We start from the raw sequence: 25,590 nt of genomic DNA on the forward strand, positions 1-25,590 counted from the left end.
AGACATCAAAATTACCTATCACAAAACAACCTAGTTTCGCAAGGGGGGTCACCTGGGTTTTTGGCCCCAGGCTCGGTGGCCATCTGGGGAAACCTACCAAACCCACATATTTATGAAAGCTAGACACCGGGGGGAGTCCAGTGAGGTATGGCTTGCGTGGGCCTCCCTAACGTTTTCCTACCCAGAAACCCCTGCAAACCTCAAATGTATCTGGAAAAATAAAAAAATTCCCAAATTTCAGTGTGGAAAAGTTTAGGAATGTGCATAGATTCACAAATTTCCTCCCACCCAGCGTTCCCCCAGGTCTCCCGATAAAAATGGTACCTCACTTGTGTGGGTGGGTCAAGTACCCGTGACAGGCAAGGGCCCGAAATGTATTGAGGAGACATCAAAATTACCTATCACAAAACAACCTGGTTTTGCAAAGGGGGGTCACCTGGGTTTTTGGCCCTAGGCTCGGCGGTCATCCTGAGAAACTACCCAACCCACACATTTCTGTAAACTAGACACCCGGGGGAGTCCAGCAAGGTATTGCTTGCGTGGATCCCCCAAAGTTTTCCTACCCAGAATCCCCCACAAACCTCAAATTTAGCTGAAAATAATGAATTTTCCACATACTTTGGTGTGGAATCACCGTGCCGGCACATATGTCCTACCCCACAGTGTTCTCCTCCGTCTCTCGAGTAAAATGTTGCAAACAGACTCTACATCTCCTACTTGGAAAGTCTTTTGAGGGCACCGGAGGAATGTGATCAGGAAAGTGGCGATCTTTCAATCTATCCACATCTTCCACCACTCCAAATCCAGGAACACTTACCTGTTCCACTACAGCAAGGCTACCTATTACAGACTCCTGAAACTTAGCAAAAGTCATCTTTCACTCAGGACAACAATCCTTAAATACAACAAAAGCATTAAAGGTTGCCAAATGCAAAAGATGGATAGCCAACTTCTTATACCTAATGCAAACCTTACAAAGAGCAGTGTACGGTTCCAACCTCTGATCTACTCTGTCAACACCACCCATGTGCCTATTATAGTCTAAAATGCACACAGGTTTGCGCGCTTAAGCAACCTGACCCAAAACAATTACAGGTGAAGTGCTTTCATCATGGATGGTAGTCAGCATGTGGACAGCTCTCCTGTCAGCAAACTTCACAGCTAGAAGTTCCTCGCTACGCAATGCACTGCACTGTCCCAGCACAAGCTTTTGCAAACAAGTTCTTTTGGGAAAACTTTACGGTGAGAGCGGATGGTGCCACAAGCAACAGTGTCCACTTTGACCAATTCCTTGAACAACTGCACACTAGTGTTGAAGTTTTCTACATATAAATCGTGACCTTTGTTAAACAGTCCTCTACCAAGTTCCTAAACAATTTTCTCAGTCAAGCCAAAAGTGGACGGACAATCAGGGGGGTCAATCCTGGAATCCCTACTGGTGTACCATTAGAGACATATCCAGTCTGCTGTCACACAGCATATAGCGTGCCCACTTGCTAGGAATGTATTGCCTAAAAATCAAGCGGCCCTTGAACAAGAATAAAGACTAATCCACTGCTATTTCTTTCCCTAGAGCATAGATCTCAGAAAATCGATTTACAAAGTGATCAATGACAGGCCGAATCTTAAAAAGATGGTCACAATCAGCGTGATCTCGTGGCAACGCTAAACCATTATCGACAAAATGCAGCATCCGAAGCAGAAGCAAATACCTATCACGACTCATGACTGCCAGAAATATAGCCGTTGCCATCAAGGGACTAGTGGACCAATATGAAGTCATTGGTGGCTTCCTTAGCAAGCCCATCAAAAATGTTAACCCCAAGAACTTCTTCAACTCATCCAGATTTGTGGGAGTTCACCGGGTAGCTCTAGAGTGGGGCCTAAGGCTGGCACTGTTGTCTCTCAAATACTGTTCAGCATACAAATTAGTCTGCTCAACAATCTCTGCCAAAAATACATCGTCCATAAACATATGAAAAAATGTATTGGCAAAAAGTTTTCAGTATCCACTCTACACCTTGGAATGCAATGCCAGCTGCACCAAGCCTGGGGAAACCCAGAGGTCAGCACTTCCAACGGGAAGCCTTGCAGCTCCAGGCTGCAGCCCAGATGCCTCTTGCTGCACTATTGGCATATCAATGTGCTCCTCTAAAACAGGCACTTCATCCGCACTAAGAGTAGCTTCATCCACTCTGAGAGAAGCTTCATCATCTGATGATTCCTTGGGGATAAAAAACTCACTGCCTGAATCTTCCACTCCATCATCTGCCTCAGATGCAGAGTCAGTCTCTGAACCATGGTCATAGGAAGGCTCAAAACGCATACCAACAACTGTGAACAGTAATCCAGCAACTAGCCATACTCCTCACTCAGAAAGGAGACTTCACAAACAAGTCAACAACAACCAACACTGTGCAAAATAAGTAATAAACAAAGAGTGGCTTTAGCACAACGATCTACATACTCAAAAACAATATGACTCACTTGCCAAAGATAGCTACACTCACCAGCACCTACTCCGCAGAGACACAGCAAAAAGCAACGATATCCCACTGGAAAGAAAAAACCAAACCAATTACTCATAAGACAACAAAGTACACATCGAGCATTAATGCATAAAGATTTTGACACTCAAAAAACAGAAGCCAAACATACTGCTATTATTACACCATTTGCAAAAATCACATTCATGGAGGGAAATTAAACTAATTTACAGTAAATAGTACAAAAAAGTATCTTACCAAACACATGCAACTGCACAAACTGCAGAACCACCAGTAACGAAACCGCAACCTGGAACAGTCTAAAGGGCAAAAGCCTTGAACTAGAATAAATTGGAGAAATAAAACATTACAATTGCAATTCACAAGAAATAAAACAATTAAAGTTATAACACACTATGTCACCACCCAAATGGTCAATCTGCCAGATGGGCTTTCAAGTAGGGCTGAGAAAAATAGGGATAGGTGGGATTTTCTGCCAGGCCAATCTGTCCCCCAGGTGTGGCAGAAAACAGCAGACAGAAATTTGCATCCATGCAAAAAAATAGATCCCTGGTGCCTGGTAGGGTTTTCTGCCTCCCCCTTCCCACCAATGGCAGAAAGGCCAAAAAAAGTGGAAGATGTGTCCATGGGGAGGGGCTGAAAATACATAAACATAATTTAACCCCCTTGGAAGCGACCCTTGGCCAAGGGGTCGCTTCCATTACATATAAAAGAAAATCCCTGGTGTCCAGTGGGGTTTTCTGCCCCTTCCACCCCAGGGGGCCGAAAGACTAAAAAAGGGCCGCTCTGCCCCAGCGGGGTGGGGGAGGGCAGAAAACAATCCACAAATTATGACCCTCTTTGGTAGCAAACCTGGCACCTAGTGGGTCGAGGAGGGGCAGAAAGGCCCAAAAAATGGGCCAATCTGACCCCGGGGGCAGAAAAACATGCACAAAACATGACCCCCTTTGGAAGTGACCCTTGCCCAAGAGGTCGCTTCAATTAAAAAAAAAAAAATACCATCCCTGGCGCCTAGTGGGGTTTTCTACCCCCCCCCCCCGGGGGTTTCAAAGGCCAAATAAATGGGCCGATCTGCCCCCTGGGCGGGGGCAGAATAAAGATCCCAGACATTTGAGCCCCTTTCGAAGCGACCCTTGCCCACGGGGTCGCTTCGATTTAAAAATAAATACCATCCCTGGTGGCTAGTTGGATCTGGGAGCAGAAAGGCCAAATAAAAGGCCCAGGGGGCGGGGGGTAGGTGAGGGGCAGAAAAAACATGCACACATTTTGAGCCCTTTTGGAAGCGACCCTTGTCCAAAGGGTCGCTCCAATTTAAATGAATTAATCCCTGGTTAATCCCTGGCGGCAGAAGGCCAAAAAAAGTGTGGGGCATAAAAAACATCCAAAACAATTGCTCTCCTTTGGAAGTGACCCTTGCCCAAGGGGTCGCTTCCATTTAGACAAAATTAATCCCTGGTGGGGGCATTTCTTCTGCACAATAGTGATGCTGTGCGCGATCGTGAAGCAGAAATGCCCTGCAAAGAAACATCAGGGGAAAGGAAAAACTCTTTCCTCTCCCCCGATGCCTCGATGTATGGAGGAAACCCCCCCAGGAACAAGGAAACCTACCTTGTTAGTCTGGACGCCTGGAAGCAAATGGCTTCCAGCGCATCTGGGACTTCCTGATGACGTCAGTGCGCGCCGACGTCATGAGATTCCAATGGGGGGGTCGGGTGGCAGCGGAAACTCTTCCGCTGCCATTCCCGTTTGTGGGCTCTAGATGGGCTGCCCATGGGGGGAGCCACTGTTTAAACTGATTTTTACATATAAATACAGACGGAAAAATATTTGTCTTCCTTCTGTATTTATAAATAGAAACGGAAAAATACGACCAAATCGGATTCTCGGATTCCCAGAATTGTTTGGCAATCCGTGCTCCAGCCCAGGGTTGCCTCACCTCGCCCCTCTTCCTGATTGCAGTGTATGCCTGCCCACTTTAACACCTGCTGGTCCATTAATCTTTGGTAGGCGCAGGAAAATGAGTGTGACCCAAAAAGGTCAGAAAGACTGGCGGCATAAACACATTAGGGAAATTAGGTCGTATTAGCTTTCAGATACTTTCAGGCCTTAAAATGTAAACTTTCCTCCTTGACTTGACGCAAACATTCCTGAGAGACAGAGACAGCTGGGGCATATCTGTAAGCCCTTTTTCAAGTTAAATCTTTTTTTCCCCACTGTGCGATGAACTGTGTGGGATTACTGTATTAAAGTAAATTGTTCAATTTCTACTAGGCAGTAGAAAGTAAAATAAGGCAAGTGATACACGCCCAATGTTTTCAAAGCAGAGACTGTTTAATTTATGGAAAATGTGTTTTACCATAAAGAAGGACTTAGTTTAAAAAAACTGAATTAAAATCTGCCAGCTCACATGGGTGTTGTTGGATATTTTAGGCCTCAGAAATGTGAGGGAAAAAGTGCCCTGCAGAACAAATGCAAGAGCCTTTAATTTATTTCTGAAATGAGAGCTTGCTGCTTCAGAGGAGGTTGTTTGCTCTCTCAGCTGTGGATAGTCAACACGCACCACAGAGCATGCTGCAGCGAGGAGCATGGAAATGAAAATAAGGAGAACGAGGCTTCCAATATCTCTAATTTATCATGAAAGTAGACAGCTCTTTCATGCCGTCTTTGGCCAGGTCACTGAAAGCGCTCCGGTGCACTCGCCTAAATTCAAATTGTGTTTACATCTAATAATCATGGCTAGTGACAGTGTTTTCAATATTGCAACACAGCAGAAGCTCACTGAGATTCCTGCAAGTAATCTCTGTGACACCACTGTGACTTGTATTACAATGGCAAAGTTTTCAGATGACCGTATTGTGTTTACTTAATTTGGTGCATATAAACATATAGCTAAACCTATAACAACCGTGTGCACTGTCTCTTTAAATAAATGTGAAAAAATGCTAGCTGCAACGTCTTTTTTTGCTAGCGACAAAAATAAATGCAGATATATACAGAAAAAATGACATAAAAATAAATATGGATAAATGCAGACGGAAATGTTAAAAAAATAAATACCATAAAACCAGAAGCCCTAATTATAATTAGCTTACCTGAGAGATATTGTAGTCAGCATCATGATATTTCATAATGAGTTGATCGTCGATTGTATCCCTGATTTGTAATTACAAAAGATAAGAGTAGAAAACCTATTGATCACTATTAGTATAGAATAATGTTTTTTGACTATGTTTGCTCGGTTACAGTCCTTGTTTCATACAGTCATTTTTTTCTAATATGGTAGGGAACTATGTTGGTAGGTACATTGATACTATACTGATATCTTGGTATGTTTTGAAATATTTAATAGATGTTCTGAAAGCACCTCAATGTCTATTTGATAACAAGTGTGGGAGTAAAACCTTCAAAAGTTGAACAATTACTACAAAATTATCTTTATTGAGAATGATGCTTCATGTAGAACAAATGGAGCCAGTCAGTTGCAAGAACTGGGCGGTGGAAATCTAACACATCCTATTTTGCTTCTCTCTAATGCTATTTCCGATTGTCCTCATTGGAAGATGACCCAGCAGATCTACTGAAACAGCACCATATCCTATTGGATTGATATTAGGTTGCAACAATTTAAGGTTTTCAGCACCAAAAATGGAACCCCAATTCCTGTCACCTTTTAGAGTGCATGGAAATCCAGAAGCAGTGAAAACATCAAATTCCTTCCGATTTATGTTGTCTTTACACCCAGGCATTCTTATGACACCACCATCATACTCTTCTACCATTCCCACATAATCAGTAACTCTAAAAATCACTTTACTAAGACCTTCTTCCAGCTCTGGAACTTGTTGAACATTAGCAGGACCTTTCTCATCTTGACTTTTGCAGACTCAGGCATAATGGCCTTTTTTGCCACACCTACGGCAAATGGGTAATTTGCCATAACAATTTGGACTGTTAGATCATGGTTGATGCTACCACAATGAAAACATTTAAATTTCATTGAAATTTGTTTTTGCATGTCCCAGGTTTTTTTCTCTTTGGGTGATTTATAATTCACCCTCGCTATCACAGATATAGTTGTCTCTGCCTTCCTCATTTCCTTAACTTAACCCAAAGCATATTCTGCACTTCCAACAGTAGAAAAAGCCTCCCTTAGGTTAGGATTCTTGGCTAATAATCTCTTCTGAATTCTCAAATTATTAGTAGACCGTACTAATTGGTCCCTTATGAGCGAGTCTGTGACTTCATCAAATTCACATGTTCTGACTAAGTAATTCAAACTGGCCCCAATATCTGATATCTCTTCCAGGTTTTCCAGGTTTCCAAAGACTTTATTCGGATAACAGCGTATCTATAAAAGTAAACATATACAAATAAAAAACACATTAGTAGCAATGTCAAAGTTCATAAGGTGGCAAAATACAATGAACATAGATAAAGTGCATATAATGAGTAGCAAAATACGATTAACTTCCTAGGTCGCACATCGTTTTCCGAGCACCGGTAGCTACTCTCAAAAAGGTGCCGCTTTGCCTTGCTGACATGAAAACCATGTCTCTCGCTCACTACAGTAATCTGAGCACACAAATGTTGCTCCAACATCTTAAGAGACATTTCATAAAGACTGCTGGTCCTCCTACCCCATGGGCAATAGGAATTTCACCAAGACTCTCATATACATTTCTACCTTCTATTCCCAGACTGTGAAGTAATATTAATTCACATTTGTAAAGCACGAACAATCACCCGTAAGGGTCTCTAGGGGCCGTCGGGAAGATTAAGCAAGCTTTTGCCCAAAGTCACATGGTGCTGGGCTAATCTGCCGCCGGCGCTGGGGATCGAACCGTGATCCCTAGATTCTGGAGTCTGTCGCCCTGGCCGCGGTGCCACACCTCTTCTCCCTGAAGTAAAATGCTTTGTTTCCTAGCTGGGGTAATTATATTCTCCTCTAATGGCAATCAAATATGAATCAAATACCTTCCTCCACCTTTTCCATTTTAAACCGGTGCTCCTGCCTCGGACAAGAAGGTAAGTGGTTGTGACGTACTGATAGCTGTCATGACTGCTTGACAAAACAATTAACGAAAGCAAAAAGTCAAAGAAGTGAGCTAAAACAAGAAAGTGATAAAAAAAAATGAATACAAGTTAACAAAAATATCCGAAAATATTTTAGTTCCTCGCACCTACGGGTATTCACTTCCTCTGTAATCTTGTATAGCATTCCAAAAGGCAATTACAAGTTGTTTACATAAGCAATGTTTCTGCTGAAGTAAGGCTTATATTCCTGAATATCAGGCTGATTAGAGCCTTATTGTAAAACATGCAGGGGCAGTTTTACAAGCCCCCTGCGCCACCAGTACATCACTTTTCGTGACGTACTGGTGGCACAGGGGGCTCCTCCATATTTACAAGGACAGGAAAAGCCACCGTGCGTGACTTTTCCTCTCCTTGCAAATATGGCCCCTTCACACGCAGCACTTTGCGTTGAAGGGGCGTTCCATGGGTTTTGCTGTGGGTGTTCCCATGTAACACCCATGGAACAAGACACATCTCCAGATTTACGAGAAATCGTAAATCTGGAGATGCGGCTGAATGCTGTGCATGGCTGCAGTTTGTGCACCAGCGCCTGGGAAAGCACAGAGATGCAACATATTCTTGTAAATATGTTCCATCCCTGTGCTTCGGAAGTGCCGCAAAGGGATTGCGGTGCCATGCTGCGGTACTCCCTTGTAGATCTGCCCCACAGTGTCCCGAAGTGGCCAGTCAATATCAAAAGTATATTTTTTCCCCGTTTCCTTCATGAGTAGCGTGTCGGCTTGAGCAATGGGATGCATTTTCATTTTTATGTAATTAAAAGCGCGGCATGATGGGATTACCATGCATGTACGGAGTCACGGTGCAGTATGGAGTCGTAAGTGGACATATTGACAGAATCTCACGTGGCAGTAGGCTACTAGCACTGGTGGATTTAAATCCAAGATGTCGCGATAGCCAGAACTGCCTTCCAATCAACAGTCGCTCATTCAAACAGTATGTATAACGAGTAAGTGCAGCAAACTCACCATGTATTTCATCCCGGGTATTCACTCATAGGGAGGCAGTATTTTGCCCTTTCATCTCTCCACTTTCTTGTGGGCCAGCATCTAGGCCTTTCCATTTCCTGGTAACTGTGTTAAGGACATATGTCCCAGAGAGGCGATGATAAATCCTGCTCCTACGCAGGTCACTTTTTGCCATGTGGTGTGTTCTGTTATAGAGCAGAATGCCTAGTGAGGCACATTCCACATAGCATGCAAGGTGAAACGACAACACTGCTATCAGTCTTTTGGGACCCCAATCCTGCTCTGAGGGTCTTGCTTAGTATCCATTGCCTTGTTTGTTCAAGCATCTTTCATTGGAAATGATATCACCATTTTAGCCCAAATAAAGAATTAAGGGCCTGATTAGGATGGCGGTGAGATCGCCACCGACAAGCTGTCGGTAGCGGTCTCACCGCCATCGGTACCAATTTTACCGCCCACCACATTAGGATGGCGGGCGGATGGGAGGCGATTGGAAAGACAGACCGCCGCGCATCTGACGGGCTCCTTGAGCCCGCTGGTGCTGTGAAGGGCCTCCCAATCCCTGCATTGGTGGTGATGCCTACCAGGCACCCGTAGGGATTACTATGTCCCTCCCCACCAGCCTTTTCATGGCAGTTAACCCACCATGAAAAAGCAGGCAGAAAAGGACATTGGGGGCCTGTAGCGGGCCCCCATTCCCCTCCTGGCCATAGGCTGGGGGCACCTATGGTGTCCCCTACATGTCCCTGCACCATGTGCAGCCAGCAGCACACGCCGCAATAAAAAAAAATAGGCAATGCGACCACCTCAGAGGCAGTCGCCTCGTAATTTCTACAGTATGGCTGCCGCCTTGTAGGCAGGCGGGCCCAAATAGGAAACGATGGTGAACGGACTGAAGTCCATCCGCCATGATAATCAGGCTCGAAGTTCCCGTAAATGGCTTTAGTAATTTACCGGATGTGGATGTGCTGCAGTGCAACTCTACCACATATTGTTGCACACACTGCAGCCATTGCTTGTAGATACTCTTTAGTTCTGGCACTGGATTCAATAGGATGTCTTGCTCAGTGTTAGAATGTTTGTTGGGATGACTGTCAGATAGGCCAGTTTGTTTGGGCCTGTGTGCAGGATTTCTTTTTGATCCTGTTGACTATGACAGGATTAAAAAATCGGTGAGCAGTCTATATATCGACTTTTTAATATCGAGGGACATAAATATCGAGTCAAAAATATCTAAAGTACAAAAAATCGAAATAGATAATATCGATGTGAAAAAAAATCGTTTTTTTTTTTTAATTATATGTCGATGTAAGTAATATCGTTAGTAATAATATCGACATGTTAAAATATCGTTATTGTATGTTTAGTAAATATTTTGAAGTTGTTTGTATAAATAGTTAAAATGTATATAATATGAGAAATATTTATATTGTTTTAGGGGCGGGATGTTGGGTTATAGGGGATAAGGGTGGGGAGTGTTTTAAAAAAGTTAATTTAATTTTTAATATATTGTTAAATTTAATTAGTAAATTTTATTTCAAATTTGAAATGTATACTTAATTTTAGGAGCGGGATGTTGGGTTACAGGGGATAAGGGTGGGAAGTGTTTTAAAAATGTTTATATATTTTAGAATTTTGACAAAAATTTATTTAGAAATTTTAAAATAAATTTAGAATTGTAAAATTATTTTTAGGAGCGGGATGTTGGGTTATAGGGGATAAGGGTGGGAAGTGTTTTAAAAATGTTTATATATTTTTGATTATAAAAAAAATAAATATTTAGAAGTTTTAAATTAAATTTAGAATTTTAAAATTATTTTTAGGAGCGGGATGTTGGGTTATAGGGAATAAGGGTGGGAAGTGTTTTAAAAATGTTTATATATTTTTGAATTTTTAAAAATAATTATTTAGAAAATGTAAATATAATTTAGAATTTTACAAATAATTGTAGGAGCGGGATGTTGGGTTATAGGGGATAAGGGTGGGAAGTGTTTTAAAAATGTTTATATTTTTTAGAATGTTTAAAAAAATTAATGTAGAAATTTTTTTTTTAATTATATGTCGATGTAAGTAATATCGTTAGTAATAATATCGACATGTTAAAATATCGTTATTGTATGTTTAGTAAATATTTTGAAGTTGTTTGTATAAATAGTTAAAATGTATATAATATGAGAAATATTTATATTGTTTTAGGGGCGGGATGTTGGGTTATAGGGGATAAGGGTGGGGAGTGTTTTAAAAAAGTTAATTTAATTTTTAATATATTGTTAAATTTAATTAGTAAATTTTATTTCAAATTTGAAATGTATATTTAATTTTAGGAGCGGGATGTTGGGTTACAGGGGATAAGGGTGGGAAGTGTTTTAAAAATGTTTATATATTTTAGAATTTTGACAAAAATTTATTTAGAAATTTTAAAATAAATTTAGAATTGTAAAATTATTTTTAGGAGCGGGATGTTGGGTTATAGGGGATAAGGGTGGGAAGTGTTTTAAAAATGTTTATATATTTTTGATTATAAAAAAAATAAATATTTAGAAGTTTTAAATTAAATTTAGAATTTTAAAATTATTTTTAGGAGCGGGATGTTGGGTTATAGGGAATAAGGGTGGGAAGTGTTTTAAAAATGTTTATATATTTTTGAATTTTTAAAAATAATTATTTAGAAAATGTAAATATAATTTAGAATTTTACAAATAATTGTAGGAGCGGGATGTTGGGTTATAGGGGATAAGGGTGGGAAGTGTTTTAAAAATGTTTATATTTTTTAGAATGTTTAAAAAAATTAATGTAGAAATTTTAAATTTAATTTAGAAATTTAAAATTAATTTTAGGAGCGGGAGGTTGGGTTATAGGGGATAATGGTGGGAAGTGTTTTAAAAATGTTTATATATTTTTGAATGTTTATAAAAAAAAATTTATAATTTTAAATGTAATTTAGAATTTTATTTTAAATTTTCGGAGTGGGATGTTGAGTTACAGGGGATGAGGGTGGGAAGTGTTGTTAAAAATTTTTTTTAATTTGGAATATTTAATAAATTTAATTTGAAATTTGGAATAAAAATATATTTTTTATATTATGTTTTAGGAGTGGGATGTTGGGTTATAGGGGATGAGGGTGGGGAGTGTTTTAAAAATTTTGATTTATGTAGGAATAATTTGTATACAAAATTTAGAATATTAGAATAAAAGTTCGAATGTTATATTTAATTTTAGGAGTGGGATGTTGTGTTATGGGGATAAGGGTGTGGAGTTTGATAAAAATTTGTAAAATGTTGGTCATATTGTATAAAAAGTATGTATAAATTTTGATTTTGATTGTACAATTTAAAATGTTTTTGGGGATTGGGATGTTGGCTTATAGGGGATAAGGGTGGGGAGTGTTTTAAAAATGTATTTTAAATTAGTAATATTGAGTAATTTATATTAAAAAAAAGATATTATAATATAATATTTTGGGATAAATTTTAGATTGGGGAGTTGTATTTGTAGAGGATAAGTGTGGGTATTGTTTTATGTAAAAATTTTAATAATGATTAAAACATATGTTTTTTTAAATATATTAAAATTTATATATTTGTATTGCAATTACTGTAATTAAATACATATTGGAGTGGGAATATAAAATTAATTAAGATCAGTATACATGATCTAGTCTAATTAAATATATTTATGAGTGGGATTACTAAATTAATGAAGTTTAGTGTTTTGCACCTACCATAATTAAATATAGATTTGAGTGAGAATAGTAAATTAATTAAGTTCAGTGTCCAGCACTTATCTTAATTAAATATAGACTGGAGTGGGAATAGTAAATTAATTAAGTTCATTGTCCAGCACCTACTGTAATTTAATATAGGTTGGAGTGAGGATAGTAAATTAATTAAGTTCAGTGTCCAGCACTTATCTTAATTAAATATAGACTGGAGTGGGAATAGTAAATTAATTCAGTTCAGTGTCCAGCACATACTATAATTAAATATAGGTTGGAGTGAGAATAGTAAATTTATTAAGTTCAGTGTCCAGCACTTATCTTAATTTAATATAGACTGGAGTGGGAATAGTAAATTAATTTAGTTCAGTGTCCAGCACCTACCCTAATTTAATATAGGTTGGAGTGAGAATAGTAAATTAATTAAGTTCAGTGTCCAGCAGTTATCTTAATTAAATATAAACTGGAGTGGGAATAGTACATTTTTTAAGTTCAGTGTCCAGCACCTACTCTAATTTAATATAGGTTGGAGTGAGAATAGTAAATTAATTATGTTCAGTGTCCAGCACTTATCTTAATTAAATATAGACTGGAGTGGGAATAGTAAATTAATTAAGTTCAGTGTCCAGCACCTACCCTAATTAAATATAGATTGGAGTGAGAATAGTAAATTAATTAAGTTCAGTGTCCAGCACTTATCTTAATTAAATATAGACTGGAGTGGGAATAGTAAATTAATTAAGTTCAGTGTCCAGTACATACTCTAATTAAATATAGGTTGGAGTGAGAATAGTAAATTAATTAACTTCAGTGTGCAGCACTTATCTTAATTAAATATAGAATGGAGTGGGAATAGTAAATTAATTAAGTTCAGTGTCCAGCACCTACTCTAATTTAATATAGGTTGGAGTAAGAATAGTAAATTAATTAAGTTCAGTGTCCAGCACTTATCTTAATTAAATATAGACTGGAGTGGGAATAGTAAATTAATTCAGTTCAGTGTCCAGCACATACTCTAATTAAATATAGGTTGGAGTGAGAATAGTAAATTAATTAAGTTCAGTGTCCAGCACTTATCTTAATTTAATATAGACTGGAGTGGGAATAGTAAATTAATTAAGTTCAGTGTCCAGCAGCTACTCTAATTTAATATAGGTTGGAGTGAGAATAGTACATTTATTAAGTTCAGTGTCCAGCACTTATCTTAATTAAATATAGACTGGAGTGGGAATAGTAAATTAATTCAGTTCAGTGTCCAGCACATACTCTAATTAAATATAGGTTGGAGTGAGAATAGTAAATTAATTAAGTTCAGTGTCCAGCATTTATCTTAATTAAATATAGACTGGAGTGGGAATAGTAAATAAATGTAGTTCAGTGTCCAGCACCTACCCTAATTTAATATAGTTTGGAGTGAGAATAGTAAATTAATTAAGTTCAGTGTCCAGCACTTATCTTAATTAAATATAGACTGGAGTGGGAATAGTAAATTAATTAAGTTCATTGTCCAGCACCTACTGTAATTTAATATAGGTTGGAGTGAGGATAGTAAATTAATTAAGTTCAGTGTCCAGCACTTATCTTAATTAAATATAGACTGGAGTGAGAATAGTAAATTAATTCAGTTCAGTGTCCAGCACATACTATAATTAAATAAAGGTTGGAGTGAGAATAGTAAATTTATTAAGTTCAGTGTCCAGCACTTAGCTTAATTAAATATAGACTGGAGTGGGAATAGTAAATTAATTCAGTTCAGTGTCTAGCACCTACCCTAATTAAATATATTTTGGAGTGAGAATAGTAAATTAATTACGTTCAGTCTGTAGTGGGAGTAGTATGTTAATTAAGTTTGGTAAATAGCAATTATTATAATTAAATATAGAGTTGAATAGGAACAGTTAAATTAATTTGTTTTAATATACTATAAATCTGTAGATTTTAGTTTTGGTTGGATAAAAGATAGAAGTTATATCAGAATGCAAATTCTAAATTGTTGTATAAAATAGTAGAAAGGAAAATAAGATTAGTTTTATAGTTGTTGGAATGTATATTAATTACAGAGAAAATATTGTTTATTATTACGTATATTATAATAATTAAATCATTGAAATAAACATGTAATAAAATAATTAATATTTAACATTTGTATTATTGTAATAATTTTTTTATAATGGATATATATTTGTTTAATGTATATTTTGGACATTAATATATGAACAGACAAAAATATAAAAAAACAAATCTGATTTTTATAGCTGTTTAATATTTTTAAATTTATATTGTGTACTCTCAATATTTTTAGACTTTATTTGAATTTATAAGAAATTGTATGTTTTGAAATATATGATAAATATATTTTAATTATTAATATTTATATTAGATAATTAATATTGAAAATGTTTACATTTTAGAATATTTCTTTTTATTTTTATTTTTGATATGTTGTAGATACAATATATTAATGATATCATGTTCATACATTTTTTTTGGTACTATATACAGTTTTGTTATTATATTAGTAAATATATATTTTTTATTATATTTATTTTTATAAGTTAAATAATTTTCACATATATAAAAAATATAGGTATTCTTTTTGAGTATTTTATTGTAATGTTTTACTAATTTTTAAAGTAATGTGTAATGTTAAATAAATAATTAGGGCATTTATTGGTATTTGTTTAGTTGTTATGTTTGTTTGGGTCTTTTATTTTGTAACCGCTCGCTGTTGTTTTGGGTTATTTTGGTAGAATCCAGGTCGCGGTCGGGAGCTGTTTCGCATTTGAGAAGGTAAGAGTTATTTTATTTATTATTAAATAGTTTTAAGTGTTTTGTGGAAGTAGTAATGTTGTAATAAGTGTGTATGGATTGATGTTTTAGAAGTTAGGGTATTAGTAATAGTATGTATACGGTTTTATAATTTACGTTGTGTTCCGTGTTTGTGGCTTTGTTAGTGTTTTGTTATTTAGGTGTGTTAAAGTTTTATAGTGTTTGAATAATGTTTGTAGTGATGTTTTTAGGTGCATTATGTGTGTTTGTGTGTGGGTGGGAATGTTTGTTTCTCTTTTGTAGGTTTTACGGAGAAGATATTTTCGTCTCTTTCAAACACCTTTTTTTTTTTAAAGGAAGTGTGTATTAGTTGTGTTTACTAATATTTATTTTACACTTCCTTTATTGTTCGGGTTTCCAGGAGCGGTTATTTACCTTTTTTATATTTTTCGGGATTTTTATGGTTAATGGATTGTCGTTTTTTGGCGTAGACGTTTTTTTCGAAAAACAGTTGTATTTTTCCATTTTATTTGGATTCATTTTTGATACCTATGGATTTTGAACTACCTGGATTTATTTGGAAGGAATGTTATTATCCCATTGGAGCAACTACACAGGTAAGTTCATTTAAATATTTTAATTGTGGGTGGGCAAATCTTATATCTTTAATATTGTTGTTGTGTACTTGGTTTGTTTAATTATGTTGTCTAAATATATGTAGATATAAATAATTTATATATTTTAGACCACATAATTAAATATGTGATATAATAAAGTGGTTTCTTTATGTTGTGATAGTTGTTTTAGTAGAATTGTGGGTTAATATTTTGGAAAGGGTTTAGAAGAGAGTTTGAGCTATTATATTTAAGTACTCAAGTCCTCTTGTGGATGGGTATAGCTGTACCTGTTGTTGTAGGTAATTATACATTTGAGTAGGTTGTCTAGATTGTTTTGGTTTTAATTGTAGGACAGATTGTTGCATTCTTAATTCTTGGAAACTTTGTTCCTTTTGTATGGCAATTAGTAGTTTTTGTAGTGTTGGAGTTGTTCTCCCAGTAGAAGTTAGGAATGCATTATGCCAGCCCTCGACGGCGTTGTTAGTTTTGGCTTGTTGGTTGAGTGTACTTACATATACATTCCACCAAGGTATTTGGAACTTGGGCTGACGTCTATGGCCTGATCTGTGTAGTCTCCCCACCCAGGTATCCTCAAAATAATCTAAGAGGGGAGATAACTTTACTTCATTTTGTTTGTAGAATGGACTTTCTAATAAAAGATTGTAATGTTCTGCAACATCTGTGGTTGGTACATAAGCTAGGGCTGTTAGAAGTTTTATTTGATGTGCAAAAGTAATGTTTGTGGCATATTCTACACTGAGGTGCCAATTACGATCCGGTAAAAAATGTCCCCGTACGACTCGTATCCGGTCTTTTTACCGTACGAATCGTACAAGTGCCGTACAAACTGGCAATCACGATTCGCATGGTAAAAAGTCCATACGAACCGCATTGGGAATCATTCCCCACACGTCCTCGGGTCGGAAAATGTGTCCGACACGTCCTCGGACGATTTACCGTACAAATGTGAAAAGTGAAGTCCGACCGCGGAATCACGATCCTACCCGTGCGGTAAAACACCGTCCGCACCGAACTCCCATTGCAACCATGGAGACATGTGCCCGCATACGCGCCCAACACTCCCCCCAGCACCCATACGTTCGAGTCGTACTCCCTGTGAATGTACACCCCCCCTTGTATGTACACCCATGTACGTGTCGAACCCCCACCCGTGTATGTACACCCCTGTACGTTCGAGTCGTACCCCCACCCCTGTACGTGTCGTACCCCCGTGTACCTACACCCCTGTACGTTCGAGTCGTACCCCCACCCCTTTACGTGTCGTACCCCCGTGTACCCACACTCCTGTACGTTCGAGTCGTACCCCCACCCCTGTACGTGTCGTACCCCCGTGTATGTACACCCCGGTACGTTCGAGTCCTACCCCCACCCCTGTACGTGTCGTACCCCCCTGTATGTACACCCGTGTACGTCAGAGTCGCACCCCCACCACAACCTCCTAAGTACGGAGCCCACCCCAGGCCCCAACATCACAACCGCATGTACGAGTCGTACCAAGCCACACACAAGGACAGCACCGTACAACCAAATGGCCCATGTACACACCGTACACACGCTAAAAACGCACGTACACAACCAGGACAAACCAAAACAACACAAGAATACACCATTCGAATGGCACAAAGCCACAAAACATGTCCAACAACCACTAAAATAACACATTCACTGACCTGCAACTGCCAAAAACAAACAGAGGCCCAAAACACCACCACTCCTTATAACACACCCACCCAAACTTCAAACACAGCCACACCCACCAATGGACCAATAAAAAGGGCCCACACACACAAACCATGAGCCTTTGCAACAGACTCACTGCTGCCAGACACCACAGACAACCTACAGCACCATACTACAAGCTTCACCACACCTTACACTTGCACACCTTCACACAACCACCTTCACAAACACTCCCTCATCACATTCACACACACACACACCTGCACAACCACACCCACACACCCACAACCATCCACACACCCCCCCCACCATCCACACCCACACCCCTCACCATGCCCACTAACAAGAATCCAAAGTTCAGTAACCGAGAGTTGGAGGTCCTTGTCGATGAAATCCTCAGAGTAGAGCCACAGCTCTTTGGAACATTGGTCAGACAGACCAGCATGGCAGCAAAAACAGCCATGTGGCAGACCATCGTCGATGCTGTGAATGCTGTTGCGGACACCAGAAGGACCAGGCATGAATGCCAAGCCAGGTGGTACGATCTGCGGAGGAGGGTCCGAGCCAAGATGCTGGAGGAACACAACCAGGCCAACGCCACTGGAGGAGGGCCGTCCCGCAGACCCGTACACTACCAGCCCTGGGAGGAGAGGGTGATGGCCATACAGCCGGTGCAGGCAGTCGAAGGATTAGGAGGACTCCGAGACCCGGGTAAGTACACAAACAACGCACCTCACATGGGGGGAACGTCATCCAGAACCAAAATCACTAACAGGCACGCAACCACCCCAAGCTATCGCATGACTCAACCACACTCCATGAACACGCACATGCCACTGCTGCCACCATGCCCCATGCACCCAGCTGGACAATGTCAAGTCACAGGCCACAGAAGACACCAACACATGACACGGTAACCCGGATGGCGGGAGGGTGGGCCCCTAAATTCACATAGTGCAACTCAGAAGCAGACAACAATGCCCTCTGCCCATATGGCCCAGGTCACAGCCAGACAAACAGTGTGTCCCCACACAGGAAAGACTCGCCAGCAAATGGCGGACGCCTTGCATCAACACATGGGGGTGAAGGCACTGTTTTGCACATGACAGCAGCTAATGAACAGCCAACATTGTGAACAGCCAACATTGTGTGGCAGCACACACCACCACAGCAGCAGCGCCGAGACACACACTACACCCAATGGGTGCCTGGAGATCAGAAACAAACTCACATCAACAAGCCAAGGGCCATTCAAAGATCTGCTAACAGTGTGTGCCCAGGAAGCTGGGCTGAGGTGACAGAGGGTGACACACAGAGGGAGGGAGAGGAGGACAGAGAGGGAGGGAGAGGGGGACAGAGAGGGAGGGAGAGGGGGACAGAGAGGGAGGGAGACACAGGGAGACGGACAGAGGGAGGAGGCTGACACCCCGAGGGAGGGAGAGGGGGATAGAGAGGGAGGGAGACACAGGGACACGGACAGAGGGAGGAGGCTGACACACGGAGGGAGGGAGAGGGGGACAGAGAGGGAGGGAGACACAGGGAGAGCAAATCAGCCGTGTGGTGTGTGGGAATGTCTGATCGTCAGCAGGTAGACTGCGTGCATGTAGCCAAGGGTGGCCAGTGCCAGAACCCCCCCTCTTCTCCATGGCAAAACACAGGGCCATGTCACAACCTGTTCACGAGCACAACGACAGCTACCTGCATTATATAACTGTGTGGATCCACTCCATGTGCACATGTACAGTGCTACACGGAAGGCGCCAATGCATGGCTCGCCACACCTGCCCACTCCACTGCTGACTGCAGTCACACTTGACGCAGCAAGTAAGACTGTGCCACACATAGTTAAAGGGGCCAAAGTGGTGCCCAAGGGACACACCCATGCACAAGTGCACTGTGAGTGGAATGCAAGACAGATCCTAATTCCAAGAGGAAATGTGCCAACTTTGAAACTGATGAAACATGGATGTTGCATGGACCAAAATTAACATTGTCTCTCTCACACACAGGTCAACCTCGTGGTTCACCCCCCCATCACTGGGGGGGAAGACTCACAGGACCCGGATCTGCGGGAGCCCGATCCCACCAGCAGCGACGACTCTCACCACTCTGTGGACGACCCCGACCAACCTGGCCCCTCTGGTGTCCAACCACCTGCAGCACCTGCGTCAGGTACAACGGGACCAACCACCACCCCCACTCCTGCCACATCCCAGGAGACACCCAGGATCCCTGCCCCACCACCACAAAGCAGCCAGGCTGGCCAGGAGGGACACGGTGTCCCGGGCACCCAGGAGGAGGCAGGCGACAACGCCAATGACACCCCTCAGGGGTCCCGGAGACCCGATGTGCCCACAAGGGCAGGCCAGGTGCAAGTGGGCAGGGGTGGTGGGAGTGGAGGACGGCGGAGGCGCCAGCCTGACCAGTTGGCTGGGGAACCGGTATATTCCCATGTCCGTAACATCCTGGACACATACCGGCAGGACACCACGGGCATGGCCCAGGTTGTGTCCACCCTCAATGAGATCAAGGGGACCCTCGATGAGATAAAGACCCAGCAGGCCCAGCAACATGCCTGTCTACTGCAACACCAACGGAGGATGGAGGACAGACAGGCTGAGCAAGTGACGGTGTTCCAGGGGATTCACAATACACTCCGTCGGATGGCCGACAACATGGGCAACCCTCCCTGTGCCAGAAGGCGTAGAACATCACCACCCACAGGGAGGGATCAGGAGGAGGAGGAAACATCCGATGGAGCATCCCAAACATCGTCACGGCCTGCTTCTGAGGGTCCCCGCAGGAGGCCGGGTCGTCCACGGAAAGGACAGTGAGGGTCGGCGCTACATCACCATCTCCCAGGACACCTGGCCTGGCACCTGGCCCACTGGAGCAACAGCATCACAGCATCAAGAGACATTCTCTGCCACATGGCCCTGCTGGTCACTGTCTGACCAATGTTGACAAAGACTGTGGCATGGACTCAGAGGATTTCCAATGGCAAGGACACCAACTCCCCTACTGAACTTTGGATTCCAAACTCCCGGAAAGCCCCTCACGTCATACCCCCCCCCCCCACCCCCCACAAAAATAAAAAATCACACCATGAAGAGAAGATGCCTGCTGGTTGCATTATTACCTTACATGTGTCTTGTAAAGTCTAAACATGCCTGAGTTATCTTTTGACTTCAACCATCCACACCCTGGGGCCTGAGTCTGGCACAGGACACACGGGTCACAGTGTATTAGGCAAGACAGACATGGAGCACCATACACACCCGTGATGGGCCCAACCAGCTGAGGGGGTGGCCGCACAACCGTGCTGACAGACACATTGAGTACAGCAACAGTCATGCGCAGAGGTCAGGGATCCAGTCCAGTGTCCTGGGGGGCACCCAGGTATGTGTAGACAGGTGGCAGAACCCTGTCCTGCAAGCTTGAGTCCGGTGGATGCAGAGAATGGGGGCCTGGCCAACGTTGGATGCATGGGGATGGCACATGTCACAATACCCACACAGTCATGGGCATCATGCACAATACACAGTCTCAGCCCACACACACAGCTTGCATCTTGCTACTCGACACATCGACACATAGCCACTACCCGGGAAAACCATGCCAGACATGCTGGATGCACCGTGGCAACACACCAGCATTGACTGAGAAGAGGCACCTTGGAGGCATAGGGACACCTTTATTAGTCATGTTTTCGGGATTGCAGAGGCAACTTGAAGTACACATGAACACTTCATGTGGAGTAACATGTGGGTCCAACACTGGCACCCCCCTTCTGCAGCACAAATGCGTGTTAGCCATGGAACTGGCACACAATTGTCGGGCACCAGCTAAACACCCACAGCTGCTCACGGAGAGACTGCCATACACCATTGATCCGCTGATGTAGAAGTCCCACACCATGTCAAGCCAATTCAAACCGTATGTGTCCGAGGGCAGTGTTACACACATTGATGCCATCATCACAATCCACTATCCCATCACTGATGACTGTCAACCAGTCAGACCATCTATTCAGGTGTACACAGCTGCATGTCGTGTCCCATGGTGATGCTACGTGGCTGCAGAGGAACCAAACATCGACAGGGGCAGTGTGCATACATCGTGAACAACTGCCACACCCAATACACCCCTGATGCATCCCTTACCCTAAGGAGACTTCCAAACTTGTCCGTGCGTGTAACGCTGAGTCAGCACACGATGACGTGTCCATGAGGAATAGCAGTGCCACAACAATGCAACCAGCAGACGGCATGCGCAAGTACCTGGGGATGAGAGACACACAAGAAGTCAGCCACAAAAAGCACAGCCACTTGCATGTGCATGAACTCGACACATGTATGGATGACAACATGCTAGTTCACAATTATGACTGGGGAAATACAACCATCACTGCCACCATCACTCCAGTGACACACCCACACACACCTCTGACTCACGTGCCATACATGCAGGTGGAGACACACATCACAACACATGCCACACGTGGAGCAATGTGTGCACACTCAGACACTGGTACTCACCACTAAGCAAAGAAGTCGCGTATGAGCCGAGTCCGGATGTCCTCTTGCGGCTCCACATCCTCCACATCACTAGCCCCATTGCCAAGCCCTTCGTCCTCCACGGGTGGATGGTCCTCGTCATCTTGATCCAGGATGAGTGGCACAGCTTTCTCAACTGCCATGTTGTGCAGCATCACAGCATCAAGAGACATTCTCTGCCACATGGCCCTGCTGGTCACTGTCTGACCAATGTTGACAAAGACTGTGGCATGGACTCAGAGGATTTCCAATGGCAAGGACACCAACTCCCCTACTGAACTTTGGATTCCAAACTCCCGGAAAGCCCCTCACGTCATACCCCCCCCCCCCCCACCCCCCACAAAAATAAAAAATCACACCATGAAGAGAAGATGCCTGCTGGTTGCATTATTACCTTACATGTGTCTTGTAAAGTCTAAACATGCCTGAGTTATCTTTTGACTTCAACCATCCACACCCTGGGGCCTGAGTCTGGCACAGGACACACGGGTCACAGTGTATTAGGCAAGACAGACATGGAGCACCATACACACCCGTGATGGGCCCAACCAGCTGAGGGGGTGGCCGCACAACCGTGCTGACAGACACATTGAGTACAGCAACAGTCATGCGCAGAGGTCAGGGATCCAGTCCAGTGTCCTGGGGGGCACCCAGGTATGTGTAGACAGGTGGCAGAACCCTGTCCTGCAAGCTTGAGTCCGGTGGATGCAGAGAATGGGGGCCTGGCCAACGTTGGATGCATGGGGATGGCACATGTCACAATACCCACACAGTCATGGGCATCATGCACAATACACAGTCTCAGCCCACACACACAGCTTGCATCTTGCTACTCGACACATCGACACATAGCCACTACCCGGGAAAACCATGCCAGACATGCTGGATGCACCGTGGCAACACACCAGCATTGACTGAGAAGAGGCACCTTGGAGGCATAGGGACACCTTTATTAGTCATGTTTTCGGGATTGCAGAGGCAACTTGAAGTACACATGAACACTTCATGTGGAGTAACATGTGGGTCCAACACTGGCACCCCCCTTCTGCAGCACAAATGCGTGTTAGCCATGGAACTGGCACACAATTGTCGGGCACCAGCTAAACACCCACAGCTGCTCACGGAGAGACTGCCATACACCATTGATCCGCTGATGTAGAAGTCCCACACCATGTCAAGCCAATTCAAACCGTATGTGTCCGAGGGCAGTGTTACACACATTGATGCCATCATCACAATCCACTATCCCATCACTGATGACTGTCAACCAGTCAGACCATCTATTCAGGTGTACACAGCTGCATGTCGTGTCCCATGGTGATGCTACGTGGCTGCAGAGGAACCAAACATCGACAGGGGCAGTGTGCATACATCGTGAACAACTGCCACACCCAATACACCCCTGATGCATCCCTTACCCTAAGGAGACTTCCAAACTTGTCCGTGCGTGTAACGCTGAGTCAGCACACGATGACGTGTCCATAAGGAATAGCAGTGCCACAACAATGCAACCAGCAGACGGCATGCGCAAGTACCTGGGGATGAGAGACACACAAGAAGTCAGCCACAAAAAGCACAGCATGTGCATGAACTCGACACATGTATGGATGACAACATGCTAGTTCACAATTATGACTGGGGAAATACACTCATCACTGCCACCATCACTCCAGTGACACATCCACACACACCTCTGACTCACGTGCCATACATGCAGATGGACACACACATCGCAACACATGCCACACGGGGACCAATGCGTGCACACTCAGATACTGGTACTCACCACTAAGCAAAGAAGTCGCATATGAGCCGAGTCCGGATGTCCTCTTGCGGCTCCACATCCTCCACATCACTAGCCCCATTGCCAAGCCCTTCGTCCTCCACGGGTGGATGGTCCTCGTCATCTTGATCCAGGATGAGTGGCACAGCTTTCTCAACTGCCATGTTGTGCAGCATGCAGCAGACCATGAAGATTTTGCAGACCTTCGCAGGGGCATATGGGAGCGCGCCACCGGTCTTGTGGAGGCACCTAAATCGGCTCTTCAGCAGGCCAAACGTCCTCTCTATCACTCGCCTTGTCCGGCCATGGGCGGTGTTGTAGCGGAGCTGGGCCGGCGTGATGGGGTTGCGGAGAGGTGTGAGCAGCCATGGCATGTTGGGATAGCCAGCGTCCCCTACATGGGAAGCACATGGACATCGTTAGAACTGGTGAAGCGGTCGTGCTGGTAGGCTATGCAAAAAACAGGACAGACAGACTGTACCCACCAACAACACATGCTCGTTCATTGCGCAGCTGCATCATCATTTCAGGCACCCTGCTACGCCTCATGATGTAGGCATCGTGTGCTGATCCTGGAAAACGAGCACAGACATGTGAAATCACCATGTTGGACAGACACACCACAAGGGCATTGATGGAGTGGTAGTGCTTCCGATTGCGGTACGCTACCTCCCGTGCGTGTGGTGGTACCAAAGCTACATGTGTCCCATCTATGGACCCAATGACATGGGGCATCCCTCCCAGGCCATAGAATCCACGCTTGACCCCAGTCAACATTTCAGGGGTTGGGAACTTGATGAAGTCATCCAGGTGAATCAACATGGCCTCTAAGAAATCATGCAGCACACGGCAGAACATGCTCTGGGACATGCCACCAACATGAGCTATGGTATTTTGAAAGGTACCCGTGGCTAGAAAATGTAGGGCTGCCATTACCTTCAGCTTGGGTGTCAGTGCCGTAGGATACCTGTGCAGCGGTTGCAGGTGTGGTGCCAGTCTCGCCGTCAACTCCAGAATCAACCATTGGGGGAAGCGGTAGCACCGGATACGATCGTTCTCCCGCATGGCAGCCAAGTCTGGAATTGCTCGGGGAAGAGGCGGCGCTCTGCAGGAATTTGGAAGTGAAAAGGAAGAGTGAGTGCCCCACAACAACAAATAATTTGTACTGAGCACATGTTAATCTGTCTATACACATATGCTACATACGGAGTAAAGGTATGTGCCACATGCCCTGGACACGTATGGCTGGCAGGTGACACTCCTACCAAGACCCAGCTACACACGGAGATTGAGAACCTCCACATGCCATGCCATGGGATTAGCTGTGTCCCAGTGCAAGTGAACAGCCAGACGCAACACAGGAGTGACATACACCCACACATCAGCAGAAGTAGGATGCCGATTGCAGAGACTGGTAGCGGAACACTAGAGACACAGGTCACATGACATTACACTAGGACAGCCCACACACCTTGCCATGAAGGTGCACATGTCATGACTCACCACACATTCATTGAGAGGATGCAGACATGTCCTTGTCACGCTACTTCGTGTCCCATGCATACATACGCACCTCACATCCGATACCACATGTGGCATGGTGTGCGGAACAGTGTCCAATGTCAATCTACACACATACACATGTTGGTTGCTGCAACAGCTGCAGCTTTTGAGGGTGCTCCAACAACAACCTAATGGGAAGCCCCCACACATACATGACATAGTCACATCATGCACCGTGGGTAGTGACAAGTCAGGTGTGGTAACCCCTGTACCGGGCATCAGGGGACACTTGCGTGTGTTGGTGTCCGTGCCATGCCAGTGACGCTCATCCCCAGTGTGCAGTACGACATGCACACATGTCAAAGGAGTCAAGGGCATGC

General features: G+C 43.2%; 1 pseudogene; it reads right to left on the minus strand.

Annotated features, from left to right (window-relative positions):
• Positions 1-6,609: 6,609 nt before the first annotated feature.
• LOC146772593 (olfactory receptor 1J1-like) overlaps positions 6,610-25,590 on the minus strand; it is a 61,388-nt pseudogene continuing 42,407 nt past the window's right edge.

Source organism: Triturus cristatus, chromosome 12 (genome assembly GCF_964204655.1).
Source record: "Triturus cristatus chromosome 12, aTriCri1.1, whole genome shotgun sequence".
Classification (NCBI taxonomy): Eukaryota; Metazoa; Chordata; class Amphibia; order Caudata; family Salamandridae; genus Triturus; species Triturus cristatus.